This window comes from Argiope bruennichi, chromosome 7, assembly GCF_947563725.1.
Source record: "Argiope bruennichi chromosome 7, qqArgBrue1.1, whole genome shotgun sequence".
Classification (NCBI taxonomy): Eukaryota; Metazoa; Arthropoda; class Arachnida; order Araneae; family Araneidae; genus Argiope; species Argiope bruennichi.
Genome location: NC_079157.1, coordinates 133359559 through 133372500, shown reverse-complemented (window position 1 = coordinate 133372500; position 12942 = coordinate 133359559). Strand labels below are relative to the sequence as shown.

The 12942-nt window shown below is 31.4% G+C and overlaps 1 protein-coding gene across 2 annotated transcripts in view; it reads left to right on the top strand.

Annotated features, from left to right (window-relative positions):
• Positions 1-450: 450 nt before the first annotated feature.
• Positions 451-12942, top strand: part of LOC129975080 (rabphilin-3A-like) — a 107194-nt gene continuing 94702 nt past the window's right edge. The window contains exon 1 of one of the 2 annotated variants that reach the window (XM_056087983.1): positions 451-623. The gene's annotated coding sequence lies outside the window, so the exon portion shown is untranslated. Of the gene's footprint in view, positions 624-661; positions 767-12942 lie in introns of those variants that run through there. The other variant, XM_056087984.1, reaches the window with a different exon arrangement.

Genomic DNA, 12942 nt, shown 5'->3' with positions numbered 1-12942 from the left:
AAAAAAAAAAAAAAAAAAAAATCGAAATTTCTGAAATGACTTGTTTATGGAAAAAAAATGTATATATATATATATATATATATATATGCATGTAATTAATTAATTTATTTTAATAAAGTTTAAATTTCATCTTATTTTATTTCAATAAATAAAGACGATTTTATCTTATGTTTGCTCAGGTAGCTTACAACCTAAGCAACGTCCTAAACTAAATTTGATAAATATATCAGTTCTTTTCTGGCTCAACTCCAAAAATTCATTCCTTAACAACTAATTTGAACAAAACGGTGGGGTAAGAAGATTTTGAAGCATCACTCTCAACTATAAAAATCGTTTGCTGTTCTGTATCGAAACGCATGAAACTTGCTACTCATACCATCTCTTAATTAATTTTCGCTCCAGCTGTAAAACTTTCTTCTCTCTCCCTAGATGGCGCTTTTCGATGTCGAGGGAGAAACCAGTGCCGAAGAACCATCGGAGAGAGCAATATGTCGTAGATACACTCGTATCTGTCGTCGCGAGTGAAAGTTGAGTTTTTATCTCCTCTTATCATTTGAATTTTCATCTGTGTGGGTGCAATTAACAACCTCCAGGCTTTTATGACCACTGTCCTTGCGGTATCGGTAAGTGTTATCTCTGTCATAGTTGGCGATTGAGCTGTAGCACCTGTGCAACGGTACTTGCCATATGTTGCTCCTAGTCAACAGTTGTCGGCTTTGAGTTCGTTTGGTCGATACATCTTTCTGCCCGCTGTTAGAGTGATGACGTTTGTGCACTTTTGAATATTCATTTATTTATTATTTTTCTTATTATATCAGTTGTGAATTTATTTGATAATATGGGCAGTGCTATGCGTTAGGTTAATTGTTTAGTTAATTAATTTCATTTTTAAAACTATTGATGAAAATTGAAAGCTAACAATTATATTAAAATTTTATAGGACTGATTAATAATTATTATTCTGCTAATAATTATTTAATCATTTAAAAACAACTATGTGAAGAGCATAAGTCCGAAAGTTATAAACTTTATCTTTATTTTCAAGTTAATACATTTATTTTTAAAATATGTTGTATATGTTTACAACGAACTTCTAAAATTTTATCAGTAATCTTTAACTTAAATTAAAAAAAAAAACAAAAAAAACTTACGTTTGCATTAGGAATGTATAAAATAAATTGGCATTGTAAAATAAATTGTCCAAATGAAAACAATTATCGAGAGTACCATTCAACCTTCATAACTGCTCTTAGAATCGTAAGAATATAAAATAAATTTTATTAAAGGTGGTTTTAAAAACCTGCCTTTAGTTGTATGATTTAAAAAAAGAATTTATTGATTGATTTTTTTTCACTTTTTAGTCATTTATTGTTATTAAACATTATTCGTTTGGAATCTTAAAGTCGATTTTTTTTTCCAAATTCATTTCCAAGTCGGACCTCTAAAATGGGATCAAAATTAAATTAATTTTAATGCGTCCTTTTATAGGAAAAATTAAAATTGTGTATAATCATGCAGAATGCACAAACGTGAAGGGAAAATTTCATCTTTGCAAAATGAAATAAGATAAGTTTAATTAATAGTACATCGTAGACTTCACTTCATGTCGGGTTGATTTTAAAGTGATTCATACTTCGTCAAATACCTTTTTTTTTTTAATTTTTATTGTATTCATTTCTTTCCTATATCGTCTTTCACTTTCACTTGACTTGGTAGATAAAAAGTACCGCACGAATATTTCGGTTCTATTCTCTTTCATACTTGTCTGCTTGCCTTTTTTTCTTCTTCCAACTTTTGTTTGTTTGTATGTGTTTAAAGTTTTCATATAACGTTGTGTTGCTGTTTTACATCTGTTTTAGAATGATTGTGCTCGCCCGAATATATTGAATTTTTAAAGCATTGTCCATTTACTATTTAAATTGGCATATTTTACACGTTTTCAACTTTTTAAATATGGAAAGAAATTTATTTTCATAATCATATCTGATATTCGTACCAGTTGCTTACTTCACTATAATATTTCGCCAGTAAACACCATAAAAACTTCAGACCATATTTGAAGCAGCAGAAAAAATTCAACTGGCTCTGAAATTCAAATGATTTCACATTCGATAAACATAAATCCTTGAATTGAAAAAATTCAACTGGTTCTAAAATTCAAATGATTTCTTCACATTCGATAAACATAAATCCTTGAATGGATGAATATCTTTTGATGAATTTCATTTCGGAAAGGCTACTGTCTCCAGTAACTGAAATTGTCAAGAGATGCCATTTCAAAATTCACCATTTCTTATAATAATGATTGTGTAATAATTTAAAGAAAAAAAAATGTTCAGGGAAAAATGAGGTCTTTTGGAAACAAATGATTTACGACATAAATAAAATTAAGTCTATTAATACGGTAACAAGCAAAGAATTCGCGGTTTTCTATGGGATTTTGAAGAATTGATTTTAATTGCCCAGCTTATTTATTAAGTATATAACCATCGAAATCGATTAGTTTTTAGATTATAATTTCATTTTTTTTCATGTGTCAATTTGACCTCTGTCAAAGCTATTTCCATATTTGTGCACACTTTCATACAATATCTTGGAGCAAGATTTGAAATTTGTTAAAAATCTGAATGGATTGTTCAATTATTATTATATTGAATGATTGTTCAGTGCGCGGCTCAAGCGTTTGTAGCGCTTCACCTTCAACTACATGGAAGCATTGCTCTCGGAAGTCTATTTTCGGATTTAGCAATCATTTGTTTATTTTCAGATTCATAATCAAATATGTTTCTTTTTCGTATGCCGGTCCGTGATGGCATGATCTCGTCTTTTGGAACCGAAGGGTTCTAGGTTCGAGACCCGGTTCCACCTCAAAACATCGTATAAGTTTGTTTGGTGCACGCTAAATCCCCTAGAGCCACATCCCCTTCCGTTGGTGTAGTGCCGACGCTTGGAGAGGTGGGTGCCAGTGTAAGTGTTGAACTCGTCGTCTGACCGCAGATCAACCTCCGTCCTAAAATAGCGTTTGTGTTACTTAAAACGGAACGTTAAATTAACTAAATTCTTCTCATTTGCTCTTATTATTTTTCTTTTTAATTGAAATTCAAGACATACAAAAGAAAATGTGCAACAAATGGAAATTGTTATCTTATTTTAATTTCAAAATATTTTTTCATTGAAAAGTAACGGGAAAATATTTTTTTTCTTTATAATTTTAAAATATTATTTGTAAACTATTAATTCTGTAATTCGAAAACATATTGCAAGGAATGCTTTATATGTTTGCTTAGAATATGTTTAAAATAAAATTTATTAAATGAGCATATTAAAATGCTTTTTACACAGTAATGACGCTCACGAAATAATTGCCGTATATATGTCACTATTTTATGGCATATATTTAACTGATTCAGAAGTAAGCCGAATATTCAGTATATTTGTTATAGCATTTGTAATAGCGACCAATTGACGCTAAGTCAACATTCAGGGGGAGTTGAATTTTTGTTCATTATACATTTGTCTACTTAACACGTTTTTATTTTTCTTGATTTTAATATCAATATGTACTGATACATTTTATTTGCATGCTTTAACAAATTTATAACTATTTTTTTCTTTTTCTGCATGCTTCTATTACCATTTAAATAGAATTACAACTTTTGGTGAAGAGTATTAATAAACACCTGTAGCTAAAGCAAACTCCTGTGACATTTTCTGAGCATATATTAAATTCATTACCTCAAAAAAAAATTGTTAAATTAGTTCCATCGTATTTAGAATGAATTGCTTGAAATTGTATATTAAAATGGAAAATATCTTCACTCCCAAATTAAGTCTGCACCGAAGCGTTTAAGTAGGTCTGGTAGAAATTATTTTCCTGGCGGATGAGTAGCATTTTCATGTTTTACAATTTCCAAATGGTACCAGTTGTGCTCGCATACATTTCAAATACACTTTGAATGACTGTTACGATTTCACGACGCATTTCCTCATCATTATAGAAAATAGCTAAATCGCCTGCTTGCATAGATAATATAAAGTAAAGTAGACCATCAATCTTCATGAAAACACAATTGTCCGAAGCCCTTTGTGTGAATCCAAATTTCATTGATTTACTTTTTATGATCTAACTGACTGTGGTAAGCCAGAAATACTCTTTTTCTGTATAAATTCCTTTCTAATTAAATGTTATAACCAGTTGGAGGTAACATATAAACAGTTTCTTTTAATTACGTACAACTATGTAACTTATATAGCAAAACGTTTAACAAATGAAATTTTGTTGCAGTGGAATTCATAAGAATTATTAATTATACATAAGAATATTAATTACGCGGCTGGAGAAGAGGGCTGGGCGATGACGGAACTCATCATCGCGATATATCGTTCAACACATATCGCTATTTTTCGCTATATCGTGATAATATTATTTATTTATAGCTATTATAAGGTATAAATAGTATCTCTTAACATATTGTCTGATCAGGGCGACTCGAAATAAACGAAAGTTTCAATTTATAAAATAAAAATATTTGTATTCTTTTGAACAAAAGTAGTTAGAAAATATTTTTTTAAAACCTCTTTAATAAAGTGAGTCAATGCCAAAGCAATGCCTGCCTGTTACAATTTATAACATTGCGTTTATAACAAGTATCTTTATATATTAGAATAGGACAGTATTTATAAAATATTAACAAAAATTCTGTGTGAAGATCAGTAAGAATGAAAAACTGCAAAAATAAATATTAACCGGTAACCAAAAGGAAATTGAAAACGTAAATTAATTGTGAATATCTATTTATTTTATCGTGAACTATTATTCATGATTATGATTTCGATATATCGATATTTTTCGAAAAGTGGCGTCAAAAAATCGATTTTTGTCGATACATTGAAAATCTGCACAGTCCTACTGGAGAATATGACTGAATAATCTTCATGTTTTATCTGGTAAAACCGGCTGCAAAAATCCTTGCTGTGTGTTTTATTTCTCCAGCATTATCTTCCCTTAAAAAATATAATCTAATCAATAATTCTCGAAATATATGTTAGATATTTGAGATAAATATGAAATCAATATTATCATACCTGAGCGCATTAAGTATTTCTTTAAAATTACAATGAGTGCTTGTTTTTCTACAGCTTCAAGATGAAAATGTTGAAGTATTTTACTTGCAATTTTTTTTTGCGTTTCAATCTAACGGGGTTTTTAATAATTGTAGAAATTGTAGACATTGGTTGCGCTGTTTTTGCGATTTAAAAGGAGCTTCATATGAGAAATTTGCTTTCAAGCAAAATTTTTCAGTGGCCTCGTGATAAGGTCTCGGCTGCGGAACTGAAGGATTTTAGGTTCGAGACCCGATTCCACCGAAGAACCGTCGCGTAAGCGTGTCTAGTGCAGGTTAAATCCGTCAGAGTCAAACGTCCTCCCGCTGGTGTGGCGTGGAAATTCGAAGAGGGGGTTGCGAGCTCAAGTGTCATCCTCGTCGTCTGACCGCGGTTCAAAATGACGAGGTCCGTCTCCAAATAGCCCTAGTGTTGCTTAATAATTGGACGTTAATATAACTAAATTAAACCAAAGCTCTGTCTTTTGAATAAATTTTTTGATAAAGTTCTTGTATTTTTCTATGCTTTTCTTCACACGCTTCTTCGCTAAGTTTAGCTGCTTTTTCCCTTAATTTTCGGTCTTCGATTCTACTGAGAGATATTCGGTATTGCTGGAATTTTCCAAATATTATACGAATGCAGGCAAAAATTTAAAATTTAATATTGAATTTTATTTTTTTTAACGATGTTGAGATTGTTAATCGTTGAAGAGTCTTGATTGATATTTCTTTAATTTAAACATCTTTTCTCTCAAAAGATGACAGAACTTTTTAGGGCCTCCTTAGGGTCTTGAATCTGAAATAAAAGAAGATGGAAATCTTTGATTCAACAAACAAATTTAATAATCACTGAGAGATTCGTTTTCTATCACTTCTCAATCACAGATGTTCACTAAGAATGGATGTGATGTTAGTCAGATCAGGCCAACAACTGTGAAGTAGAAAAGTTGATTTTGTTTCTGGTGAACTTAAGAGTTGGAGGTTTTTCACAACTAAAACTTTTCCCCCTTGATATCCATTATTGTTATTACATTTTCATTTTGTGATTTCAAAACTTCTTTGAGTTTTTTGATTATTTATTCTATACTGATGGGTGGAGATGATGGAATAAAGCTTTTTTTCCCTTATCCATTTCTCTTAGGAATTTTGATTATTTCTATGTTCTTATCTTCTGTTAAGAATTTCAGTTAAATGCAGGAGGATAGTCATATCACTGATTCTCCGAACCGCCGGAAGGCACATAGATAATAGATACTGAATGACCAGACCGCCATAACAGCAACACTGGCGGGAAATGTGGTTGAGTCCTAAGGGCCATCACCGGCCACGGTACAACCCTTCCCGAAGGAAGTACTTCTTGTAATCGATGGGAGGAGCCCACTTATTTATGTACCCTCCAGGGTGGCGAGATCCAACTACCATGCCGGAAGCATCTCATCTCTTTTCGAGGTGCTCCCCCAGGGGGCTAATGCAGGAGGGTAAAAAAATAATGTCTTCAAAATTACTCGCTAAGTTCAAATTACTCTTAATTTAAGCCGAGATCCTGTGAAATAAGTGGATTTCAGAAATTACTGGCAAGCCGAACATAATGTCAAAGTGTAAACTCGTGTGAAAACTGAAATTTTTAAAAAGGGGAAAAATCCCCGAAATAATTTTATTAACATCACAAAGAATTTTTTTTTTATCTAATCATTTTTGACGTATTTTTTTTTCCCTTCCTTAAACGCGAAAGAAGGATTGAGAGAGATTTTCGTGGGAAATAAAAATTAATATTTTAAGACATTTCTCCTCATTGCTTTGGCAGTGTCCAAAATAGAATAAACGAAGCTTTGTCGGATTAACGGCGAGAGATAAAAGAAAGGCTGTTGAAGAAAGGTGTTAAAAGGAAGGCAGCATTAAAAAGCGCAGTGTGACATAAGATGATACTGTTGAACTGAAATATGGAAATCAATTAACATTCTACATAGCGTCTCAATCGTTCTTGTTTTCTCCTCTCATTTCGAAATGCCTCAGTTGGATTTAAAAAAAAATAAAAATGGATATCAGAAATGATTTTTTTGTGCGTAGCTTCAAAGACATAATCTGTTGGATGGAAAATTGCTCACGGTTCTTTTAGTTCTGCAGTCTCCCTTTTTGAGATGTAAAATTGGAATTCCGGGCTTGGGGATGAAACTATTATTTAATAACTTACCAGAACATATAATATCATATTTTGTTTTATATGCGGATGAATTCATTAAATCCTATCTAAAAAACGTGATTATTCCTTATGTATGGTACCGTAGCATAACTAGAATGGAGTATCCAATGCGAACTGGAACTCAAACGGAAACTACAGAATTTCTGAAGTTTGAGAGATAAGTTGAGGGATATAGAACATGAAAGATCGTCATCCCCAAAAATGACTGAAGTCGTGAATGCTTATAGTGTTGGCTCATTTGCCTCACTTCACTTTACTTCTTGCTGAAGAATACATTTTTCACTGCCGCCACAATATTATGTTCGTAAATACTTCTTCAGAATATATTCAATCCCTTTATTTTTTTTTATACCAGCAGAAGTGAACTGAATTATTTTTTTTTTCTAGAAAGTACTTTTCGTAGTCTCTCTACAACAAAATTTTAAATCTCCAGAATGAATGAACCTTTCAAATTGACTTTAGGCAAAGTTTGATCTGACAGCATCGAAAATTTAAAATTGCTCTCTTCTAAAGCGACATTTAAATCAGAGTATAGTTAAGAATAAAAATATCCACGCTTAAAATGCGACTAATTGATTTAGGAGTTAAAACTTACTGAAATTCAGACAAGTTTTATTCCTGGCCCGCGGCTTACAAGTAAAGATTTTTCGAAAGTTAAATTTATTTGCCTTGTTTGAAAAGGTAATATTCTCAAACGTATTTGAAATGAAATATTTAATGAATGACTGGTATGCTTCCTTTCCTGCCGGCTGTGGTTGGCTGGAAATGAAGTTTCTGTTTAAAAGATTTAGCTTGGTTTAGAATTTTTAAAACTATGTATAAAAAATTATGATCTGTTTAAATATTAGTTTTTAAAAATTATTTGAATTTTTTAATCAAATTTCTTAGTTTATTAATTAGAAGTTTTCTTAGTTTATTAATTAGAAAATATCAATGTATTATAAACAATACTTGTCTCTATAATTATGTCAGTAGCAATGGCAATATCGCTGTGAATTTAATCCTTCGCTTTTGCCGAGTTTGTACTGATATCATGGCGTCGAATCGTGAGAATTTTGTCATATCTGCAGAATCAAGGTGTCACTTAAAGAAGAAAATGATCACACTTATTATGATGTCATATCATGTGATGACGACTCTCATGCTTGAAATCACAGCACAGTCAAATTAAAGTACTTGTTGTGATGTTGTATCGCGTGAAGACCGTTCCGATGTCATCGAAGAGAGATTGTGCCGCTTATTTTGATATTTTAGAGTCAAATCATGCCTATTGTAACATCGCGTCAAATCGCAAAAGGATTCTCATGTCATATACAGCAGCACCATTGTGCTTTAATGACTGTAAAAATCGCAAGTATTTTAGTAATGAAATTAAAATAAAAATTAACACTTTTAATAAACTAATTTTAATATTAAATTTTTTAATCATACACCGTGCACTCTTTAAAATCGTTTACTTAAAGAATTTTATTTAACTACTGCAATACTTACTGTGTAGTGTTAAATGGGGAAATGTAATCCTTGAGTAATATTTTATTTAAATATTTCATGAAATGAATATAGCACATTCAGTAACTGGAAAATTTATTTAATGCGTTTCTATACATACCCTAACTACGATATATCGTATCTTGGAAAATTCTTCCAATTTATAAGAGGATATATAAAGTACTCTCTATTTCCAATTTCAAATCTTCAAACGAATTTCTTGCCCTTTATGAAAGTTAATATAAATTTTGTATTAAATCATTGAAATAATTTAATTTTATTGTAAAATAAAAATAAAACCTAATAAAATTCGTACGCTTGCAATAAGAAATATGCATTAAATCATAATTTTACTGAGAAATAAATTCTTAAAATGGTAAGGAACTCATTTAGAAAGAAAATTTTTTTATTATCTCTTTTACCTTCTTATTTATATTTATTAATATCTTGGCTATAAAATGACCGCGCCAGAATTATTCTGCTTTCCCTTAATAAAAGCCGAAAGCAGCCTAATAACGCCGACACACAGGAAAGTCTTTTAAATTTCTGATAGACGGATTTTTTAAAAATTCCAGCAAATAAATTAATCCCAAGAGCTTCCGTTGTCCTGCTGCAACTGCCGTTATTTTGTTATGGAAGTTCCAAGAAGGGGGAAGGAAAGCACCATTTCTGGGATTCTTTTTCGAAGTCCGTCTGACGCTGTGTTTTGTCTGTTTGGGGTGGGGTGGGGACTAAAAAAAAGTGATGAGCAGTTTTGAAATTATTGCTTTTATTTTCGATAAGAGAAAAATTACAAAATTACAAAATACTCACGACTTTGAATAAAGATCCTGAATCTAAAAAAATAAATAAATAAAAACAGACATTTTTTGTAAAAAAATTAATTATATATATATATATATATATATATATATATATATATATATATATATATATATATATATATATATATATATTATTTAATCATAAAGTACAATATTTTAGATGAAAAAAGTTTGTTATTAGAAAATATATCCAACGGATGAGGCATGGAAGTGTAATGAGGAGATGCTAACTCAAGTGGCGTGCTCATCATCTACTTGCGATTCAAAATAACCGTCCCAAAATACCTTTTCTGTTATTTCAAAACGAGAAATTAAAAGGGTCAGAGAAAATATTTTTGAAAAATTCATTTATGGCTCCACAAAATAATATATTATTAATGCATGCCAATAATTAATCCATCAAATTTCTAAAACGCACACGACGAATTAGGACTGAAAAGGATTTTTTAAATGAAGATAATTATTTTCGAACCTCTTTGTGTCAAACTTAAAACTTAATTTTTTTGGGGGAGGGAACGATTTATAGAAGATGAATAGATTTATCGACATATTTAGATAAACAGAAATGCCTATTGTAGTTTTTTTTTTTTTTTTTTTTTTTTTAACTAAATGACTATGCAATCACACTTGCCTAATATTTTAGTATTAAAGGAAACTTTAAAAAATTGAATTGTCAAAAGAAATTTGTTTTTAAAAATGTGTGGTTATGTACGTGTCATTTCAAGTTGGCCAGCCGATCGGAAAACAGAGAAAACCGGAAATGGTCAGAGAATTCTCAAAGATCGGGAAAAATCAGGGAAATTTATTATAAAACAGGATTTTTTTTATCATTTTGATAATTATTATCGTAGTTAACAATTAATTGGTCCGTTTTTCATCAACTGAATGGAACATCGTTGTCAACCAGTGAAAATCAGCCACTTGCTGAAGTCAGAAATGGAGGCTATTGGCGTTTAAGGACACATTCATGGCGGCGGAATATTTACGTTTAAATTTTACATGGACTGGAATTTTCTTTTGCGTAGGATCGTCAGCGCCGTAAGTGCCTTCAATCCTGAAGTACACATTCTAAATTCTAAGCTGGATTCTGCTTCTGCTGGCTGATTTGAACCCACGACGTTCATTAATTGTCTAATTATATTCTCAGATATACACTTTATGTTGTTTAAAAAAATGGCTCCTTCACCGCGATTTCTTACATAATTTATGATCTTACTATGATAATCGCGTAATATTATTATTTGTCGATTCATTGTTTTTAGATCGAATCGCGATTGAAGCTCGGATTGGCATTCATCTTCTAAATCGAAATAATTTTGGGACAATAAAGTTGATGATATTAACATTCGAATTTGCAGTGGAGAAGAAAGAAACGAAAATAAATCAACATAATTAATTTATTGCTTAAATAATAATTTAATAATTTCCACGCGATTTTTTTTTTTCAAAACATCAAATTGCGAAATATATTATAACAACATATTTAACAAAAGTAGGTTTTTTTTTAAAAGCGTTTCTGGAAAATGTAGTATAACTGAGGTCCAACTCACATTAATGCTATGATTTTCAGCTTTAATGTACATATTTTTAAAAAAAAAACTTTTGTTGTTCTTTTCCTTGGATTGAACACCAATTCAAACTAAGTGCAAGAGATCGGGGAAGTAAGGGTGCAGTAGCTTCTGAAAGTCAAGATCCATGAGTACCCAAAAGCAGAAGTCTGATTTCCAGTTCATATGAAGATGACATTCACACACTCGCTTGCACAAGCCCTTTTTAATGGGGGGTTCTTTCACACATCTCACAGATAGAACACTGGGTGAAGAATAGCCATGCCCGAACTAGGACTGGAACCCGAGACTCCCGGATCACGGAAATGACGCGCTACCCTTAGGACAGGACGCCGGTAAAAAAACGTATTCATCTACGAAGTATAAAGTAAAAAAAAAAAAGTATTGTAATCGTTAAAGAAATTTTATTTCCAGATTTCGACGAGTCTTCATCTCAGAATTGGAAAAACATCGTGATCTTCCTCAGTCTGAAAAAAATATTTTTGGAATTGTGTTGGTGTGCCTTAGGTTACCTTGTTTTAAACTATACGAGTGAAATTTTCATGTGATCTTTACACCAAATTTGTAGATTTCTGTCAAATGTTGTACAAAATTCATTCTCAGGAAGTCTGAGAAGTCTTGTCTGTCTGAGATTAGCTTAACAGGATAACTACAATATGTAAAGAAATTGATGGATAATATTTGGTATGCTATTTTAGTGTTGAAAGGGTAGATAAATATCAAATTTTGAAATTCCTGCCAAATTCCTCGAGGGATTCAATACCTGTCAGTTTCTACACGCTCATGCATGTTAACGGCATAACTCATGAAACAACAATTTAAGATAAATGAAATTTGGTTTATGTACTTGTTACTAAAAGTGTAGTTATGTGCCATATTTTGGCTTCATTCAGTCGGCAAAACACGTCCAAAACGTATACAGTACACTCCCGATTATCCGCGGAATTGGGTGGCGCGGCCGCCGCGGATAACAAAAATCGCGGATAATCCGAAAAAAGCTAAAAACGGGTATAGCAAAAGAAAAAACAGTCATTCCAACTTTGAAAAATCGTTTTATTACAATAAAACGTAAAATAAACGGCAGGAAATGTTTAACTAACGCTTAATATTTTAGTATATCACTCAAAACTAACCTAAAATGGATTTTGTTAATGAAAACAGAAAAGTGCTTTGTACTTACGAGAGGCGTCAAGGATACACAGAAAAATTAATACATATGTACTGTTTTAATACATATAATATATACTTAATATATAATATAATATATACTGTAATATTACATGCATGTAATTGTAAAAGCATAACTGTAAAACTACACCTTTTTGAAGAAATCAGTCATTTGTGTTTGCTTCTTGCTTTGGAAGCATTTTCTCTTTGCTTGGAAGCAAAAAAACAAAAAAAACAAAACAAAAAAAAAAAAAAAAAAAAAACAGTGCGGCAGGCGCGGATAATCGGGAGTCTACTGTATTCGTTTTTTCTTTTCTATACTACAAAACGCAGAATGCATTTTCACTCGTGCTCGTGGCATTCATGGGGGAGGGGATGGATGGCATTCTTTTAAGGAGTGTGAGAGTAAGTTTTCGGAGACCGGTCCAGCTGGTGTCTTCTTTGATCTTCATAGTCGATTGTACTACGAGTTGCGACAGTGTGAATTTGATATTGGTAACATCTAAAGCTATTTTAAACTAGATGCAAAATATTACCCATTAGGGCTGTGCCGATTTTCGATTTATCGAAAAATATCGATATGTTTAAAAAAT